Genomic DNA, 20,810 nt, shown 5'->3' on the forward strand with positions numbered 1-20,810 from the left:
AAATACTTTGCAAAGTTGTGTGAGAGAGCAAGGCAGTTAAATTCACCCATCCCTGAAAATAATAACTCTCTAGGCTTTAATAAGAGAATTATTGGGTGCTAAATGACAATTTGCTAGTAAGAATGAAGAATTAAGGCAATATTTACTGGGAAGGTAATAAAAACTTTAAAAAATAACCAAACCTTTAAACTTCTATGACCTCTGCTTCTCCAGAGACTTTTCCACCGGGTTTTGGCAAGGGCACTCACAGTCTTGAAAACTCTTCTGCAAGTTCTTCCAGCTTCTTTCTTAATCATGGGTTTGGGGAATCGGTATCTGTTTTCTTAATGGCAAAGAGGCAGGCGGGGAGATTTCTGAGTTCCTATGTCTGAGGTCAACCATATCCTAAGGGAGAAATGGAAATGTGAAACAAGGCTTTTCTAGCATGACATTCTGATTTATGACTTTTGGTGTGCTATGGTTTTGTTTCTTTTGGAGATAGAATCAATATAAGTTCAATATAAATACTCCTTATGTTTTCCAAACAGCTGAAACATACAGTCTATTAACAAGTGAAATATAATTTACATATAAAAGAAAATGTCAACATTTTCTGGCTTCCACCTTGGGGATCCTCCCCTCTATTTATTATCTACTGCTACACAATCAGAAAAATCTTAATAACCCACAATTCACCCGTCAAAAACTTTTAATGGTATCCTAGAGAATAAACTCTGCTTGCAAATGGCTCATTGAGCAATGGTTTGAAAAAGAACTAGAGCTGCCTCTGGGCTCAGGAGGAACAAGACAGGCGTCTGGTCGTGGGAAGGGAGTGGAGGCACAGTCCACAGGTTTGCTAGACCAGAAGCTCGGTCCTACATTCTTAACCTTCTTTCTAACCTTTCCCTTTCAGCCCAGGCTCCCTCTCGCTGCCCAAACCATTCTGTGATCATGCTTCCCCTTTTCTAAAGGTGGCTCATTCTGCTCTTTTTCTACGAAGCAGTCCCTGCAGCACTCCAGGGCCTGCCCAAGTTCCACCTCTGCCCTCATTCCGCCAGCCTCTCCTGCCTTCACACTTCAAGGCACATTTTGGTCTTTACCATTCAACTGAATGCTTCTTGTTATTTCCTAATACTTAAATATTTCACATATGGTCATCTCCCCTCTTTAAAATCCAGGGCAAGTCTGAAGATTTGAATGTATCTGAATTCTTTAATAGTGGATTCCACATAGTAAACGATTGAATATATATGGTAAAAAACAAAATGATTAACTTTCAACTTGCTTTAACATTTTGTTTCTTTGTGTTCTTTGAGTTTGTATCTTCCCATGAAATAAAATTCAAACTTTTTAGCATGACATACAACGTCCATTCTGGGCTGGATTTGGCCTCCCCCTCCCCCTCATTTTGGACTATTCTCAAGGCTGCCTCCTCTTCTACCCATATTGCCATCCTACAAACACACATACATACAGTCTTCGGGTTAGAATAGTACTGAACATATGGCATTCCTCAGTTTGCCTTGTTTTGCTTTATATATTCTTGACATCTCCTGACTTTTTTCCTCAGTCTGCATTGCCTTTTCCTCCCTAATCTAAGGGACCATTGCTCTTTTCATCCTTGAAGACTCAACTTAGTGACAACCTCCCTGTGAAGTCTATGTGATTCCCCCCCCAACTCCACCCAACATGAGGGTGCTACCACTGTACCTCACACATTGTCTATAGCAATATGTATCATACCTGAATAATCAAAGTTACTTATCAGTATGTCTTTCTCTCCTAGTAGATGATAAGATTCTTAATGTCCATGTCTTATTCATCATTTTCAGTCAGAAGCATTTAATAAATATGGACCACTGTATAAAATCCTGAGAGGAATTTTTAAAAGTTAAAAATGTGAGGATTCCTTCCACAGGAAATTTAAAAATGATTTAGGTGGGTTAGGTATGCATACATCATAAAGACTTATGAACAACTTTATATCAGTCAGGGTTCCATCAGGAGACAGAAACCATGTCAGTACTTTGAATAGGAAAAAAATGTAATATAAAGAATTGTTAATTAGTAAAATGTGGTTAACAACTAAAAGGACTAAAAGAGAACTCTAAAAAAGCAGATACTGCCTCTAGGCTGAAGGAAATGGATAATAAAGGGACCACAGTCTAAAGAGAGGGATTCCTAAGAGTCAGATCTCCTCAAAGAAGGTGTGGTCAGAGGGCTCAACCAAAGCTACCACATATGTGGCCCACAGTGCTGCTCAGAAGCTGCTCCTGGTTGGGGAAAACATGGTCTAAAAATGTGGCCAGAGCTCCTTTACTCCAACACTGAATTAAAAAGTGGAGAACCGGAACCAGTCCTCTATTGATAAAGCCAACATCATGCTGGCTGGCAAAAGAGAAATGTTTACAGGGTACAGTTTTATTTTCACAAAGCAGGACAAGGAAGGGTATATTTGGAGCTGAAAGACAATAAATTGAAAACTGAGGCCAAGTGCGGTGGCTCATGCCTATAATCCTAGCACTTTGGGAGGCTGAGGTGGGAAGATAACTTGAGGCCAGGAATTTGAGACCAGCCTGAGCAAGAGTGAGACCCCTGTCTGTATAAAAAATACAAAAATTAGCAGAGTGTAATGGTGCACACCTGTAGTCTCAGCTACTCGGGAGGCTGAGGCAGGAAGATCACTTGAGCCCTGGAGTCTGAGGTTGCAGTGAGCTATGATGATGCCACTGCACCCTAGACTGGGAGACAGAGCACGAACTTGTCTCAAAAAAAAAAAAAAAAAGAAAGAAAGAAAAGAAAACTCGTATAGCTTTAAAGCAAAATCAAGCAAGGGAAATTAGTATATAATGTATGTATATGATATAAAAATGAATAAATAAGAAATTAGTAAGGGGAAACTTAATCCATTATATTTCATTCCTGAAAGAAAATTAGAGATTTTTTTTTTCATTTTTTTTATAATCCAACAAAAAATTTTAATATAGGACAATATAATAGTAATACTGTCTGGGTTAAATTGATTACAGGTTTTCATATACCAGGAGTTAAACATATTTCTTTTTTAAAAAAAATTCTACTGTCAAAAATGTGAAAAGGTAAGTTTATGCAGCCTGAAAAGATGAGTTTAGGGGTAAGTGAAATATTATCAGGATTGTGCCAGAATATTTTAACCAGAACCTGCAACAGAAAATGTTTTTCATAGAACAGAGTTACTTCTTTCCTCTGTTTTAGAGTGGCAAGGGAAGATGGAAAGCTTAAAAACAGCAATGGGAAATAGAAACACATCAATCTGTTTAAGTTTTGACAGCTATGCATTGATAATTTTATTTAACATAATGAAGGAATAAAACAAATTTATATCCCAAAAAGAAACAAATCAAACTTACCTATTAGATACTGGACACAGGACAGAGAGTACTAGAGGGTCATAGAGTCACAACTTGGGTTTGTTCCCTTAAAACTTGTATAATATAAACTCTGTCTTTCCAATATCTGTTATACTTTCCCTGTGTTTCATTGCCAACATAGATTTATATATTATGAGTGCAGTTCTGCATAATGTGTATGTCATTTTCAGGATGTGTAATCTAGAAACATGAAAACAATTATGAAGACAAAAATTGCATTCTCAAGTTCAGAAGATGTAAAGAATGCTAAGAAATCTGTGGGATTGACAAATTGCAAAAGCTTTCTTAATGCAACTCATATTGAGTACCAAAGTTTCCTAAATATAAACATAAAAATATTTCCAGACTGATACTTGTTTCCAATTGACATGAAAGAGTTTGAGACCTGACAGGCTGTCGATATTAAAGCATTGGCATAAGGGACAGGAGCATTGCCCTGTATTTTTTCCATACTGGCTTTTGTAGCAAGGCTATAACTGACTGTGACATGGCTCAGCCTGGTTAGGTTTCTCTTCAGTTTAAAATCAACACCATACATTCTCAATGTGTTCTTTCTCCCTTATCTCCTCAACATCAGAAGATTTCTTTCTTTGATTAGCCTTGGATGACCTCCAGACACAGGCCACTGGTTTTTACTAAGGAATAGGACAGAGGCCATTAGAAATGCTTATTTTTTCTGGCAAAATGGCACCCATGATGCATTGCTTCTTCTCAAAGAGCTAACTAATTTCAGTACATATGCCACAGGACTCATTTTGAAAGGATGGGCCACTGAATGAAAGTTGTTCTTTCCCTTTGGGGAGCATCTGGGAGTAATATTCCCATGTGTCAAATCTGTTAGCTCCTGTCTCACCCACACCAAGACACCTGGCTGCCAGATACACACACTGGCTTGTCAGAGCCTGTCAATTCATCAGCAGCACAGAGGGTCTTTGGATGGGGGTGGCCCAAGGGTGGAATGCTTACCAGAGAAAATATCACATTCCATCCTTTCTCACTGAACAGTGATTATATCAAAGAAAGTTGATCAGCCAACCCTGGTTATTTTTCTGAGTGTCTGGTAAACACTCATTTGACCCCTTTCCTGCTTTGTTGAGCATCTATTGCAAAAATGAACTCAGATCCTATTTCTTAAGTACTCATCAGACTTTCATGAGCAGCCAGATGTATTTTTCCCATGGTAAACATAGGCAGTCTCTATTCATCCCTGAGCATGAATATTCTTGCTGTTTTTGATAAGATTCATTACATGACCTAAGAAGAATTGTTCATATGCTTAGATAATGTGCTGGAGATTTTTTAATGAGCCTCAGGTACTTCAGCTATTTCCCAAGAATGCCCTGTAGTTTAAATTCAAACCAGACTGAATTCATCAACACGTTTCTTTGATGAATTATTATTTATGTGAACTGACAAAGCGGTGTGATTTTTCTATCAGTCATCAAATCAGCCCTTTCACAGTTAGCAATAAATGTTTATTCTCTTCAGTAAGAGTGGTCTAAATATGCTTGCAACCTGCTGTTTGTTATGACTTTTGGGGTAGATCATGGTAACGGCTTTGAAAAAAAATCTTATTCAAACATTATACAGCTCTTCATTGGGTTCAAAACTAGAAAAGTCACCTTTCTGCAAATTTACTCCTATGATAAATGTTCTCCAACGACTTAATAATGCTGGATTGCTTTATCTCAACAGCTACTCAAGGCTCAAACACACTAAAGGAAATTAAAAAAGATAAGGAAATAGAATGCCTCTGCCAATGATGGAAACAAGATATAATATATCACCTCTCAGTGAAGATGACTATATGGGATACCTGTGGGATAATCAAGCAGATATGTCAAATAATTGCTTTCAAGTGTTAAGATATTGCTGTTTTCTGATAAAGTAGAAGCTTGAGGATTATGTCTTTTTTCTCTTTGTATCCCATTGATCCATTATTAAATATTTCTTAAATGAATAGCTCTGTAGTTTGCTGCATTTCAGGGCTAGCGAAAAGTATTAAGATCACCAGATTGCAATAAAATTTGTCACCTAGACTGGATAAATCTAAAGAAGAGTTTCTCAACTTTGGCACTATTGACATTTTGGGCCAGATAATTTTTGGTTGTGCAAGACCATCCTGTTCACTGGAATATGCTTAGCAGCACCCCTGGTCTCTACTTACTAAGTGCAGGTAGTACTTCCCTCTCCTAGTGTGGCAAACAAAAATCTCTCCAGAAATTGCCAAATGTCTCCTGGGGAGAAAAATCACTCTAGAACCCCTGATCTATGAAAGCTCTCCATTCTACAACAAATGGAAAAAAGGATTGAAGTATAAAGCATTCGCAAGTTGGTCTTCTCCCAGAAGCCAACCCTGAGACAGGTATGAGAGTGCAAATTGTTTATTTGGTTGTTGATCTCGGGAAGTGTCAATAGGGGAATGGAAGTGGAGCAATGATGGGAATGGAGCTAATAAAGGGTGTGGTGTCATGCTAGGGACCTCAAGGGTGATTAGGGCTCAGTCCTTTTAGAATATAGTGCTAAACCCTTCTCAGAATTGCCCAACTGAGGGGAAAGGGAATCAGGGTATCTGTCCTAGGCCTGTTCCCAAGAGTCATTAGCTCCTCTGCCTTTCTGGCCTGCTCTGCCATGGGCCACAGAGATTCTGACAACTACAGAAAGCGTCAATCACAGAATTTCAGGGCTTGCAACTGGAAACTGTGGGGTTTGTTTGCCTGGGAATGGTGAGAGTCTAGGAAGCAGGGTGGGCAAAGTCAACTGCACCTGTCTGGATTGCTCTTAACTCTCTGGCCACTTCTCCCCATTCGGAACCATCCCTCACCCATGCACTCTCCATGGAGGCAAAAATTGCTCCTTGGGGGCAGAAAAAATTATAGTCTTTTATGAAACACAGATTTTAGATATAGATATAGATAAATATAGATATAGATCACATAAGCAGATATATAGCCTATTTGTATTATTAAAATTTCATAGGGATAGGAGTGGGAAGACCAACTAGGGAAAAAAATGTCTAAAAATGATCTTTAGAGGGGCGATAATGAAGAAAAGTTTGAAGAACACTGTAATATACATCCCCAAAATGATAACTACTATAATACTGGTCATTAACATATCTTTTCCTGGTTCAGAAACCCTCAAAGTTTCCCTATTAAACATAATTTCCTATTAAATTAAAGAACAAACTCATTGGCCTAACAACCAAGGCTCTCTGTGCTCTCATAACTACCTACCTTTTTAGCATTCTCTTTCAATCCCATTTTATAGCCCTCTCGTTCAAGAAAACTAACCTTGTCATTTCTTAATCACACTCCAAATTTCTGTCCTCCGTGACATCGTTTACACTGTTCCCTCCATCTGAAAATGTCCTTACTTTTTATTCCCTCTTCTCTTCCCCTCTCTAAATTTTATAGTCTTTCAAGGCCTACTTCAAATGTCACTTACTTCCTTAAGCTTCCCTATGCTCTTACTCTAAGAAGTCACTGCCCACTGCCTTAGAACTTCTAACCAACCTCTAATACTCACGCCATTCTACCTGGAATTAAAGTTACTTGTGGCCCTTTCATATCCACCAGTTAAGTTCCTGGAGAAAAAAGGGTGAGTATTATACAAGGCCATACTTCCCAGATGGTCTTACTTAGTGCCTTGAACATATTAAATGCTCAGATTTATCAACTGAAGGAAAAATATTTTTATTCTTTAACTCTTTTTTTTTTTTTTTTTTTAGAAGAAAATGTACTTTTTGTCACAGCTTGATTCCTGGCTCAGTGTAGGGTTTAGTTGGAGCCCTTAGTGAACTCTTGCTTCTTTAGAAGTGGTGATGTCTCTGGGGAAACTCCACTGATCCCTCTTTAGGCATTGCCCCAGAAACATTCCTCTTACCTTTTTAATCAATACTAATTATTCATTATGTCATTATGTGTATGTAAAATAATGTGCAGATGGCCCTGTCTCAAGAATTACAAAGGATTACCCAGTCCCTTTTAGTTATCCAGGTGTTTTCTATTTTTTCTACTGCCAGGATTGCTTGTGTTAAATCTGGGAAGACAAATGCCTTAGCAAATGCAAATTGACTCCTGAGTGCATAGTGGACAACAGTACAGTGAGCATTTCTTGAGTTTCCTTACTCAGTGGTATTTTTCTGAGCAGTTTCAGTAAAGGAGCTAGCATACCAAGGAAGCTTTTCTATAGCAGATAAACACTAAGCCTATTCTGCATTCTGTGTCAGTGCTGGTATAGTTGGTCAATGATTAGAAGAGACAAATAGTTCTTTCTGCTATCTAAAAAGTCTAAAACTTGGAGGGATTACATTTAAAAAAAAAGACTTGTTAAAATTGCACAGGCTGTTAAGTGGCAGAGCTGGAATGTGAACCTATGCCAATCTGATTTTAGAGGAGGACAGCTTTGGCCATCCTGCCCACAGATAACCCTCTCCTACCATCATCTTCGCCATTCTGTTAATCTTTTCTTCCCTTTTTGGTCGCGTGTGAAAGTATACATCTTGCTGGCAGGGAAAGCACACGAGATGTGTGTGTTTGGGATGGGCTGCAAGCTTCTAAGGACAGTCATCAGCCCTGGAAACCCTCCAAATGACCATAGTGACTATTCCTCACTACAAAAAAAGAAATTAACGTAATGCTCTTCATTGATATTATTGTCCTGTTAATACCAACTGTCAAATTATGAAATGAGTTTTCCAGGAAGGCAGGTTGAGCATCATCTTCGAGTACAGGGCCAGTGTTCCTGGGTCCTCAGTGGTCTGAGTGGCTTCAGAAAATAGCATAAAGATGGAGACCTTCTGCCATCGTGTTTTGTCATTCATCTTTAATTGGATTCATTTCATTTTCAAATGGCTGATCACACCTATAATTATTTTCAAAGTTCTTTGCACCTTCACTATAATTTATTTCAGTTATAATTTAATTATTGTACCCATAAAACTATTTCCAAAATTAATCTTTACTGAAATATATAGTCAATACCACACAAACTCATTCACCACTCCAACTCCTGTACATTTTTGTATGTTGATCAATCTTATAGGAAAAAAAACTTTTTGGGAGATGCTGTATGTACATTCCAAAAAAATTGCCTTTGTTATTCACTGCTGGAATAGGATTCCCTCCCCAGTTTCCTGTGATAGGAAAAAAAGAGGGATCAAATGCATAGTGTTTTGTTTTTGTTAACGGTGTTAGGTCATCAGCTCTCCCCCGTTTCACAGATTCATACTTGGGAAAGAATATGATAAATTATCTATTCCTAATGCATTCCTCGAGACGCTCCCAGAAATAGTCAGAAACTTGAGACTATGAGGGAAATGGAAACAGCGAGAGGAGCCTAATATTCATACGCATGGATCGTAAGAAATCCGTACTATTTTATGTCTAATAGGTAACAAAACCGGGAGTGTACGAATTTATGTAGACACACAGTGTTCTATTTCCTTACTTTGTGCAGAACATAGCATATCATATGCATGTTTGCTTAATATTTTAAACCTCTGATTATCTAGAATTGAAACTAGATTGTAAAAGTCCAGAGGATTAGTTCCCTCCCAGCTCTCACCAATGATACTTGATTACCTGGAGCAACTGCAAAATCTGTGTAGATCTTAATATAAGCTCTACTTATACTACATGCATACACATATATACATACATTATAATATATACATTATGTACATTACATATATATGATTTATGCCTAATATTAAAGATAACTCAGCTAAACAAAATGTTTAGTTAGCTAAACTACTCCATTTACTGAACATTCTAAAGAGCAGAATTTGACTTTTAATAATTTGCTTCAAATTTAAGTTATATTTTACTATAAAGTTTATGCTATCTCTCACTTCACCAGCAGAAAACTTGTGTAAGTGAGTACTTCTGGTTTTATACAACAGAACATAGAAAACTCCCATGTACTAAACAAAGGTGTTGGGAAAATGGCTGGTTGGTTTTCTTGTTTGCTTGAATGTTGAGTTCTTTGCTGTACCTCTGTCCACAGAGGATTTGTAAGGACTTAACAATTATAACAACAAAAAAGATGAAAGTATAAATAAGATTATAGTTCTAGAAATATAACTATATATTTAAGGCCACATTGGGATAAATATCACAAATCTGGGGGTTCTAAGGATCTATGTAGTTCTATGGTCAAAACTTCATTCCTTGCAGTTTTCTCGTTTTATTTTGTTTTGGGGTTTTGGTAGTGGAAGTAATAAGAAATGAAGTTAGTTAGATCATCTTTTTGATAGTAATGAAGAAAATATCAATGTGTACTCCTAAACCACCCAATTGTGAAAGAATTTTGCTCTCTGGGTATTATATTAGTAAACTCCATAACAATCAGTGTGATATGTCCACTGTGAGAGATAGTAAATAAATATGTGTGTGTGTGTGTGTGTGTGTGTGTGTAAGACACAAACTGCAGACTTTGGGATATCCAAAACTTCAATTAAAGTGAACTGAAATTTATCATAATGAGGCAAATTTATGATGTTATTGGCCATATTAAGAGAAATTCTAAAATATATATATGTGTGTGTGTATTTACATATATATATATTATATATATATATATTTCCTGGGGAAACACTGTATGATTAGAAAGGTATGGTCCTCCCACACTAAGTTAAGGGAAGGCTAAAGCCACAGAAGCTTCTGGCACAGTTTTATGCAGCACCATTCTGGAAAGAGAGAGAAAATTTGGCCTTGAATTAAAAAGAAATGTGTGTTTTCTGGCCAGGATAATGTACTGGGTCCCAGGCTCTGGAAGAAATTTCACTTAAAATTGTCCATCTCTCTTGGCTCTACTTCTTATGTTTCTTAAGAAAACTTAAACATTGTAGGAAAAGCAGACTCCAGATGGAGGACAGTAGCATTCCAGGTTATGAATCAGATTCTGACGAGTTTGATAAGAGTGAGGCAGCCTCCCCAAGTCTAATCAACTTGGGAACATTGACAACTCTGTGAGAATTTTAGTAGAAAGACATCTTGCCTGTCCATAGATACACCCAACCTCATCCTCACCCTCCACAAATATTCTTATCCTTAGAGACAAAGAAATAAATCACTTCAAGCAAGCCCTTTTTCCCTAGTGCTAATTCTGAAGGAAATTTCTCAGGTAAGATTTTATAATGTGTATTTTAGCCTAAGTATAGATAACACCTGGAAACATGTCAGAGGGCAGTAGTTTTCATAACGTCCTTCTGTAAAAACTGAAGGCACACCATTAGAGCTTGCGGAAAAATAATTCTGAACAAGGCCAAGATAATGTGGTCCAAGTGGTCCTGCTTTTCAGTGATCTGGCCTGTTACATGGATGGAACTTTGAAGTGCCCAAGGAATTGCCTTCCAACAATCCTCCAAACCGTCACTTCCTCAGCAAGGCTTTGGGAAGAGGCTTAGAGGTAACCCAAGATTGCATTCTCTATGGAAATTCCGGAGTCTACAGGGAGAATTTAGAGTCTAGAGGGAGAGCCCGAGGTCTGTATCCTAAATGTGTTGGTTGAAGGAGCATCCTAGACTTTAGGATTTGGAGAAAAGGGGAACTTACTCAGTGTCAGATCTTTGTTCGGAAATAAAGAAGCCTAACCAAGACCCTGCCTCAAAAGAGAACTGCTCAACTTCTACAGAGTATGACTAAAAGGACAACTGATAGAAAAGCCATTGTCTTTAGTCTCTTCTAGAAGATAAGAAATGGCTGACTCAACCCCCTAAGATCACCACCAAGATAAGTTTTGCCTGGAAGATTTTCAAAGCAGAAGTTACCATGAGCCTTTGTCATTGTGCCTATGGAGACACAGCCAGGAAATATGGTAATGATATCAACGTATACTGTAGATGAATAAAAAGTATTTAGTTGAACAAATATTATGATTTTATATTGGAATTACTCTTTGATAGAATTGTGTTTTCTTCACTGACTTCATCAGGCTATCTCAGCCGTTACTATGAACGAGTCATATTTCATTATAACAGCTGTGGACATTATAAATTAATATCAAATTCTTCCAAGTCTCTTCCTCACAGCTTTCATTTTGTGCCCTTTGTTCAGTAGAAATGTGATTGTTCCAGAGGGATCCAACAACCTGATAATTGATTTCTTAGAAAGGTGAAAGTAATTTAAAATTATTTTATTATATAATTAAGACATGTTTATCATAAATATGCATAAATGTAAGACTAAGGTAAGGCTAAAATGTCAAATCACTCATAATCTCAATATCCAAAGATCAAATTTTGATGTGTAACTTTATCCTCCAGACTATTAAAAATATATTTTATAAAACATATCAAGAAAGAGTGCGTTGGTTTCAAGTACTAATTAAGAGCAGCCTCCCCATAGTTGCTGTCCGACACTTACCAGCTAAGTGAACTTGCACACATTGTTCAACTTCTCTATGCCTTCACTGTCTCATCTCTAGAACAGATGCACATTGTCTGATAGAATTGGTGTCTATCCACAGATTCCCTTTCACCAAGCCAAGTCTAAAGTAACCAATCAAAGGGGTAAAGTGCTAGTCTTTCTGTAGGCCCTGTTTTCTTGTTATTTAGCCTCCCTGTATTATTTACTACTTCCCTTCAGACCTCCTTCTCTCCTAGATTTTCAAAATATAAATCAATCAACCAAACCTACTTTCTTGACGATAATCAGTCTTAAAATTTTTTGCTGTTCAAACCCTTTGAGAATATAAGTTTTAGACTCTCTTTTCAGGAAAAAAAAAATTATCATACATGGGATCATATAAGCAAATATTTGGACAATATTTCAGGCCATTCACAGCCCTGATTTAGTCCCCTAAAGAAGCTAGAACCCCTATTTTAGGCTTTCTTTCCTTCCTCTGCTCTCTGTCATTTGAGTTTCTTATCTGGCATTGTTCTCAATAATACGTTAGAATCTTTTTGTCCACGGGTAGAATGGACTTTCCATTTGCTCCTGCAGTTCACAGTCAGCAGCTATGGTGCCAGTCAGCAGGGTTGGGGGAGGGGATGGATGGGTCAGGGAATGGGGACCACATCACCAGCTGCTTCCCACGACTTTTTGGACCCACAGATGATCAGTTTAGTTACTTAGGCACAGTCAGTCTTAAATGTCACAAAAATATTTGTGAATCCCAAACATGTGGGGAGAGAACCAGAAGAAAGAATAGTATAAAACAACGAGAGAACAGTTTCAAAACTAGCAGAACATTCTGCATAATATGGGAAAGTCTTTGTGGGTTCTGGCCACCAGATGCTCACTGTTCAAAGATCTAGTTACTGTGCAATTCGCAGAAGACTGAAATACTGGGAAACATGCTAATAGCATTTGCAGTCCATCTCAAACCAGGAAGATTTCAAGAGCGTTCCATGTGAGCTCAGCCTTTTGCTTTGTTCATGCAGCAACCTGATCACTTGCTTACCAGGGAAAATAGACTGTTTTTGAACCTTGCCTTGAAATCGTGAAATTCCTGTCATAAAAATAAGAAATAGTATATGAAGGCTTGGGGGTCAGGTCACCCACTTGTTTTAAGAGTTCTCAATAGGGTTATTATGCTTTGGAGCAACAGGTAAAGGGAGATTATGAGTTTTTATTAGTATTTGAATTTCCTGAGATTTATTTGCTTGAGAAAGACCCTTATCATCATTGAAATGTTTAAAGAATTGAAAAAACTGTTTTGTTGTTTGCCAATCCAGTTTTTGAAATGCGAAACTCTAGGATAGAATGAAATAGCCACAGAACTTTAAAGTGCATTTTATATGTTATTTTTTCAATCTGGTACAAAATACCAATCCAAGGATTCAATTTGTATAATTCTTCTTGTCATACTCTGGTAACATCCTTAAAAACTGGAAAACTCTTCACTTTAGCAGGGGAAAAATAAATATAAAAGATGATCCACCACATGGTATCCCATGATATTTTCCTCAGTCGTTAGTCACATTGTACTTTTGGCCATGCCCCAGAAACCACAACCCTCAATTACATTTGTTTTCAGACATGTGGAAGGAACACATGCTAAAATAATTAACAAAATTATGACATTTACATTTTTCCCCTGACTGTCAGTCCCTGTGATTCTTCAGCATATGATTCTATGCGAACCAAAGCAATTATAAATCATGCTGACCACATTTATCCTTACCTAGCACTTTGAAAATGTCAAAAAGTAAAACAGAAGAAAACAGTTTTTCCATAAACTGAGCATACTCCACTCCCTGTTTGGCAGCTAGAACCACACACGCCAATGGCAGGAAGGTAGTTTGATTACTAGTAGCTCTGAGCTGTCTCGTTTGTCTCGTATTTGCTGTTCCTCCTTCTCTGTTGACAGATTTTAGTGCTTGTTAAATAGAACGTGTAGTATAACCTGAAAGTGATGGCTTTAAGTAGAAAATGAAACTGAAACATCAAGTTTTCATAGTACGGGGAGATTTGTTGTAGCAACGGGTAAGTGAATCTTCTAACTCCATCAGCCCTTATGTAATAGACCATCCTAGAGAGCAATAAGAATATTATGTATTTGTTTCTGTACCTGTTACCCAATTAGTTCACCATTGACTTTATGTATTTATATAATAATTCTGGAAGCATTTGTTAATCACCTACTAGGGGCCAAGCACATAGGTACCGTGTGTCTGAAGATGAGTAAGACATGGGCCTTGCTCTCAGGAAGCTCATAAGATAGCAGGAAAGACAGAGATACACATACATGGTAGCACATAATGGGATAATGTTATAACCAAGCTAGCTAAAATACTCGATGAAGCACAGATGAGGAGGGAACAGACTTCATCTGTGAGTCACAATAGAGCCTGACCACAGCCAACAAACGTGTCTTTGGTGATTGTGCTGCCTATGTCTTGTTTGCCCTTTTAGATGTTTTGCTCCTTTCTACCTTCCTCCTCCATGTTCTTGCCCCATGAAGCTGATCTCTGAGGACAAGACCAACAGGCTCTTTTGCCCTCTTGGCTAGAGATAAGAGGATTGGAGGGGAAGAGGTCAGGCTATTTATTCCCCTCTACTTCCCTACCCAGTTTTCGTGGATTGGTGGCTTCTTTCTATCAAAGGCTATAGCTCCTCTCAGGGGCCCTTTCCACGTACCTTCCCTCTCCAGGTTCCCAGCCACACTCTCCCCTCTCGCCCTTTTCAACCTAGGAGAGGGACTGCATGATCCCTTGCTGGGCTCCCTAAACTCTGCCCACACCTTTGTAAATAAAAAATGACCCTTGATTAAACCCTCTCCAATTACACAGTTTGAGAACATTGTTTCTTGCCAGGACTGACTGCTGCAGTGACTCTCTTAGAATTTAAGGGATTCAATAAGTTCAGAGTTACTCTTAGGGAAGCCAATGCATAACCACAGAACCAGGGTTTTATGAGTCCCTGAGCAAACCGCATCATGCATGCCCTCAATCAGAGACTCCTAATAATTGCAGTTCTTACCCAGGAGAACAACATGACTCTAGAACAGATACCATCTCATCAATCTTATCACAGGCCAATCAAACTAATGACAGAGCTCTCAGGACATGCTATGCCAAAAAAATGGCATCCTAAGCATTGGAGAAAACAGCAGAAACAGACCTGGAAAAATTCCCCTCATTGTTTCTCCCCTAAAGCAGGCCATAAAACTTAGCTGACCTTCCCCTGAAAATAGGTCATAAAACCCTAAACCTAAAAATAGGTTTAGGGGTCCTCCTGATACCTGGAGTAAGGAATATTTTTATCCTCAAAGTCACAGAGACACCAAGAAGAATCTGAACAAACGGGCTTTGTTAAGTTCCCCCCATTATTACCATATACTCTTTTGTCCTCCAATCATACTTCTGCACAACTATCCATAAAAATACACAGTTTTCCCTGTTTGTTTGGGTCTTCATTTCTGAAGGCTCCCATGTCACATAAAACGTATATTAGAAAATACATATGCTTTTCTCTTGTTAATCTGTCTTTTGTTGTATGTGTCTCAGCCATGAAACTTGTGATGGATGAGGAAAAAAATATTACTTTTTTTTCCCTACACTACCACCTACCATTCTGCAGTGGGGCCTGGTGGTAGAATTCTAAGAGACCTCCAAGTTTCCCAGCCTCTGGTCTAAACATTTTATATCAGTAATTTAATCAAATGCTAATCTAGTTACTGCTGTAAAGGGATTTTGGAGACGTGACTAAATTCCCCCATCAGCTGTCCTTAAGTTAGAGCTATAATCTAGTGGGCTTGATTTAATCAACTGAGCATTTTAAAAGCAGAGAGTTTTCTCCAGCTGGTTGAAGAAGAGGAAGTCCGAGAGAGACACAAGCTCCAGCTGACCTGGAAGAAAGTGACATCCACACTGAACTGCCTGTGGCGGCCGCATCGTGAGGGATGAAAGGTGGGCTCTAGGAGCTGAGAGAGGTTCTTAGCCTACAACCAGCAAACAGGACCTCAGTCCTACAACCAGAAGGAAATGGATTCTGTCAACAATCAGCGAGCTTAGGAGAGGACCCGAGGACCCAGATGAGAATCACAGCCTGAACTGACACCTTGATTTACCCTGGTGAGACCCTGCCATGCCAAGACTGACCAGCAGAAACGGTGAGATAATAAATTTGTGGTATTTTTTAGCTACTAATCTTGTGGTAATTTGTAAGGCAGCAACAGAGGACTAATACAGGCCATATTGTAACTGTGCTTTGTCTTTGGGAAATTAGTTAACTCAAACACATTCTTTTTTCGGAAAAACAAAATGTACTCCTTTAAAGGCAAACACTTAGTGGACATATACTATCCATTTATATGCCTTATTAATAGTACTTTGATATTTAAAGAACTTAATAAATAGTTGTTGAATGAAGTACATAGGAATCATTTAACATTTTTTTATTATTCAGATAATTCTAAAGCGTTAGTTACTTACAGGCCTCTGTGATAGACTGTGTTACTAGTTACCAATATCTGCTGTCCTCACTGGGAGAGGGTTATATTAAATACTTAGCTGCTCCTTTGAAGTGAGGCTTGGCATTGATTTACAATGACCAATAATAAGCAGAAGCAGTGTGAATATTTCCATGCAGAAGCCTGAAGAGTCATTTTGTGCTTTGCCTCTCCTTTTTCTTTCCTGCTCTAGTCACTGGCATGTCTCCAGGTAGGGCGTGCTCCACCTGAGCTGCGGGCCCCAATAGTACGGATCAGAGCCCGCAGCCAACCCACAACTGCCACACACTGTGACCAAGAAATCCACCTTGGCCATTCCAAGGCACTGAGGTGCTAGGGTACTTTGGTCCTCTGGCATAAGCTAGCCCGTGCTAACTGATATAGCTCCAATATACTGATGCCTTCAAGAGTTGTTAAGAAGCGCATGATCTCACTTGTATGCAGAATCTACATAAAAGTATAGATATAAGTCTGATACATGGAAGCAGAGAGGAAATCAGTGGTTACCAGGGGCGGGGAGGTGGGGAAAATGGAGAGAGGCTAGTCCAAGGGTACAAAGTTACTGTTATGTAGGATGAATAAGTCTATAGATCTAACGTACAGCCTGAGGACCACAGTTAATATTGTATCGTGTACTGAGCATACTGCACTGTATACTGAACATGTGCTAAGAGAGTAGACCTCAGGTGTTCTTACCACACACACACATACACACACACTCTGTGTGGAGATGGATATATTAATTTGCTTGTCTATAGCAATTATCAAAACATGTTGTCCATCTTAAATATATGCAATGTTTATGAGAAAAAATAAAACTGGATGTCCATTTTTCCTTAGTATAATACTAACTACCTCTGGGACTGGTATTATTTCTGATTCCTTCCTGTGCTATCATCTCTAAGTGTATTCTTTTAAAATATAGGCTTCTTTTAACTGCTATCATTTCATACACAGTGCCAGGTTTAGGATCCTGAATAAAGCTCTTACCAAAACAAAAACATGCCTAGGTTTTGAGACAGTTTTTTCCCACTCACAGATTACTTTCATTTACTTTCAGAACCATGTTCATATTTCAGGGTTTTAACGGAAGGGTGCCTTCCACATGGGTGAGTCATTAATTATAACAACACATGAACTTGTACATATTTTTTAAAAAAACCCTATGTGCAAAATGTTCAAAAAAATATTGGTTCTAAAATGGTTTAATCTCAGGAAGTTGTCAAAAAGTAACTTCCCTTCTCAAGAAGCCCTGAAGGGCTGTGAGTACCACAATCAATATGATTTCAGGCGCTTAGACTCTCGCCTTCACGCCATACCCTCACTGTTGCCTCACTGAACTGCTGCTGTCGGCTGGCTACTGAGGGCCCACAGTGCTTTCCTTGCTCTGTTGATGGGGATGTCCTGTCATACTTAATTAACTGTTCTTACAGTAGATGCTGTCAGAATTCAAAGAAAATGTAATCTTTGCCCTTTATAAATTTGTGAAATTTTATAAGCTTTAATTTTTCAGCTTGCAAACTTGTAGAGTTTGAGGAAAGGCAGAAAAAAAAAACTTTGCTTAATGAGATAAATAGCCATTAAAAATTCATTTTTCGTCACTGCTCTCTGTTTCTGTATGTACCATCTAAAATAGTTGGCAATGTTGAGAGAGACAGAAGAGATAGCAGGCACTCCGCGTAGTTTTGAAACATTGTCTTACATTCCTCAAGACCTATTTCCCCTGTGAGTCCTACCTTCCCTTTCTCCTCCTCGATGAGAAAATATCCCTACAACATTTTACTCAACCACTTTACCACAATTCTTTTCTTCTCAGAACTCCCTAAGGACTTCCAGTGTCCTTTCAAGTCAGGTATAACTTGGCCAGCAGCTGATAAAAGGTTCTTTGTCAAATGACCACAGTGCCCTCCCATTCAAGTAGAAGGTGAGTTTCAGGTCCAATTCATGATCCCTGAAGGACCCCTCAGCCTCCATGTGGCACCAAGAGTAGGGTCCTTGCCCTGTGGCACCAGGTTAGGGGCCTGCACTTATTTTATGAAATGCGGACCACGTGACATCTCCCCAGCTCAACATTAAAGACTTCATAATCTTGAATTTCTCACCCAGTGTTCCTCTAATATGGTGCAATCCAGACAGCCAAGTCTCTTTGCTTTCCCCTCAAAACTTCCATTTGTTTCTCGTACCTGAAATACCCTTTCTCTTTCTCTTTCATTTTTTCAAGCCTTCTATCCCATCTTCAAGCCCTAGTTCAAACCTCATAAAGCCTTCCAGGCCCACAGTGCAACTCCCCGTGACCTCCCCTGCCCTGAATGCTCTGTGCTTGGATTGACAACTTCAGTCATGAAGCACAGCATTTGTGTTTGCAATGGGCCAGGTGCTGGGGCTTTAAGGAGCTGCAAGACAGTCCTTGCAAGCTTTCCATGCTATTGCAGAAAATGAGAGTGAGATGGATATTTAAGAAGGTAAATATCAATATATTCCATAAGCATTGTGATATGACAGAGTGATCTGTGTCATTCATTTGGGATTTAGTATTTAAAAATATACACACATAATGGCTTCTGATAAACATGGAGTTATTAGAGAAGATATGGTAATATTAAAAAGCTTGTCTTCAATAATCTAAAGGTTTTGTGAGATCAGGAACCCTGTTACACTGCATCGTGGCCCTACTAGTTCCAGGGTCAATACAATGCTCATGACACCATGTCATAATGAAAAGTGCAGACTCTGGACTTTTCATAACATTGGTGATTAGGTTTCAACCTATGAATTTTGGTGGGAGACACGAACATTTAGACCACAGCAGTAAACCTCACTCATTGGTAAAATAGGATAATGATATCTAAGTACCTACCTACCTCACGAGGCTGTTACAACTACGTGAAAGCACAAGACCTGGCACATAATAGCTGTCCAAAGATGTGACTTCCCTTTCCCTTCCTTTCTACCCTACATGTAGAACAGAAAACAATCACTAGTGCCCTTTTTCTGAGGTTACACTGCAAGCGCAGGGCACCAGCACAAACCTCTGTCTGCAGGTTTCCCCAGGCAATGGGAAGGGAAAAGGCCCTCCTGGGGCTGTCCCAGAGCACTCAGGGGAAGGAGAGAGACCCTATGGCTCCTGATTACAGTTCTTAGCTGTAATCATTCAATTACACCCTTTTATGTTCTATTTTACTGCATCTGAAAGGGGCAGGGATATCTGGATATCTAATAGCTGCATTTACTGGGAGGTGAGCTACTAAAAATAGTCCCACAATCTGTGGGCGGGTTTCCAGGAAATGCTTGACTTGTTAGAGCAGAACTGCAAAGAGTCTGTTAATCAAGCCCTTGATCTGAATCGCTTGCCCATGCTGCTTTCAGAGGGCTGAGGGTTTAGCTGTTGTTTTTACCAAGTGAAACAGAATAGAGTAGTAGACTCTTAAAGGAATATAGGCAACTATAAGACAGTTGAAGATTAATACTGAGACATTTGTGAGAGTTGCACAAGAGTGACTTGATGCTAATTTTAAATATCACACCGCTACCAGCACCATGACCAAATGTAATTTATTATGCACTTCCCTCTGAATGAGATTGTCTCTAGAATTCAAGCCCTTAGTGATGATACATGTTTTTATCTGTGGAGCCTCTCACACCTCAAGCTAGAGAGGCAGAGGACCCATACATTTTTTTAAAATAAAAAGCAGATATGGTGAAAAGTCTTTTAACTTCACAGATGGGTGCTATCGGCTATATTTCAGAATATTTAACATAGAAGATGTCCCAGTTTTCTTGCAATTCTTACAAAGGGCAGAAACAAAGGTGTTTAGGATGAATTTTCATTGTCAGAATTTTTGAGTCTGGCATTTTGCTTGAGTTTAAGTGGCATATTAATAAAGGGTGACTATAGTTTAATACCACTATTTTTTTCTAATTTGGATTGAAGTCACTTATTAAAAGGTCAAACATTATGAATGCTTTGCTTAGGGAAGATTACTATGGAAATGAAATCCAATGTACACACAGTAAGCAATTTTTTAAAACTATTAGAACTTTAGTAAGAAAGCATAAATGATAAAAATTTAAAATTGAATTACTAACTTTTTGAACTTTAATATAATAAATGAAAATACCACACTGCCTGAAATTAATATAGGGTACAATTATTCATGTGCTAGCAACACAAAGTTAAGGTTTTTTTTTTTTTTTTTTAACTAATTGGACTATAACTTCAGGATGCACTAAAAACATTTTGTAAGGAATTTTTCCTGCTTCACTTTTGACAAAACAAATGGTGGATTTAATTAAGGGGATACTTATGGAATTAAATCCATAACAAATGTTTTGTCATGAGGAAATAAACACCTTTACATGTGGTGGACAGCACTATTTTGAAGTGGGAATTCATTCCACCTTATACTTCAGTTTTGCTTCACCTTGTTTATTTCTATAAAGGGGAAAAGGGGAGTTCCTGACAAAAATCTTTCAATCAGCTGTTAATGAGTCACTTGTGGTCAGGTTCACAGACAAAAGCCT

The sequence above is a fragment of the Lemur catta genome, chromosome 2, assembly GCF_020740605.2.
Source record: "Lemur catta isolate mLemCat1 chromosome 2, mLemCat1.pri, whole genome shotgun sequence".
NCBI classification, from domain to species: Eukaryota; Metazoa; Chordata; class Mammalia; order Primates; family Lemuridae; genus Lemur; species Lemur catta.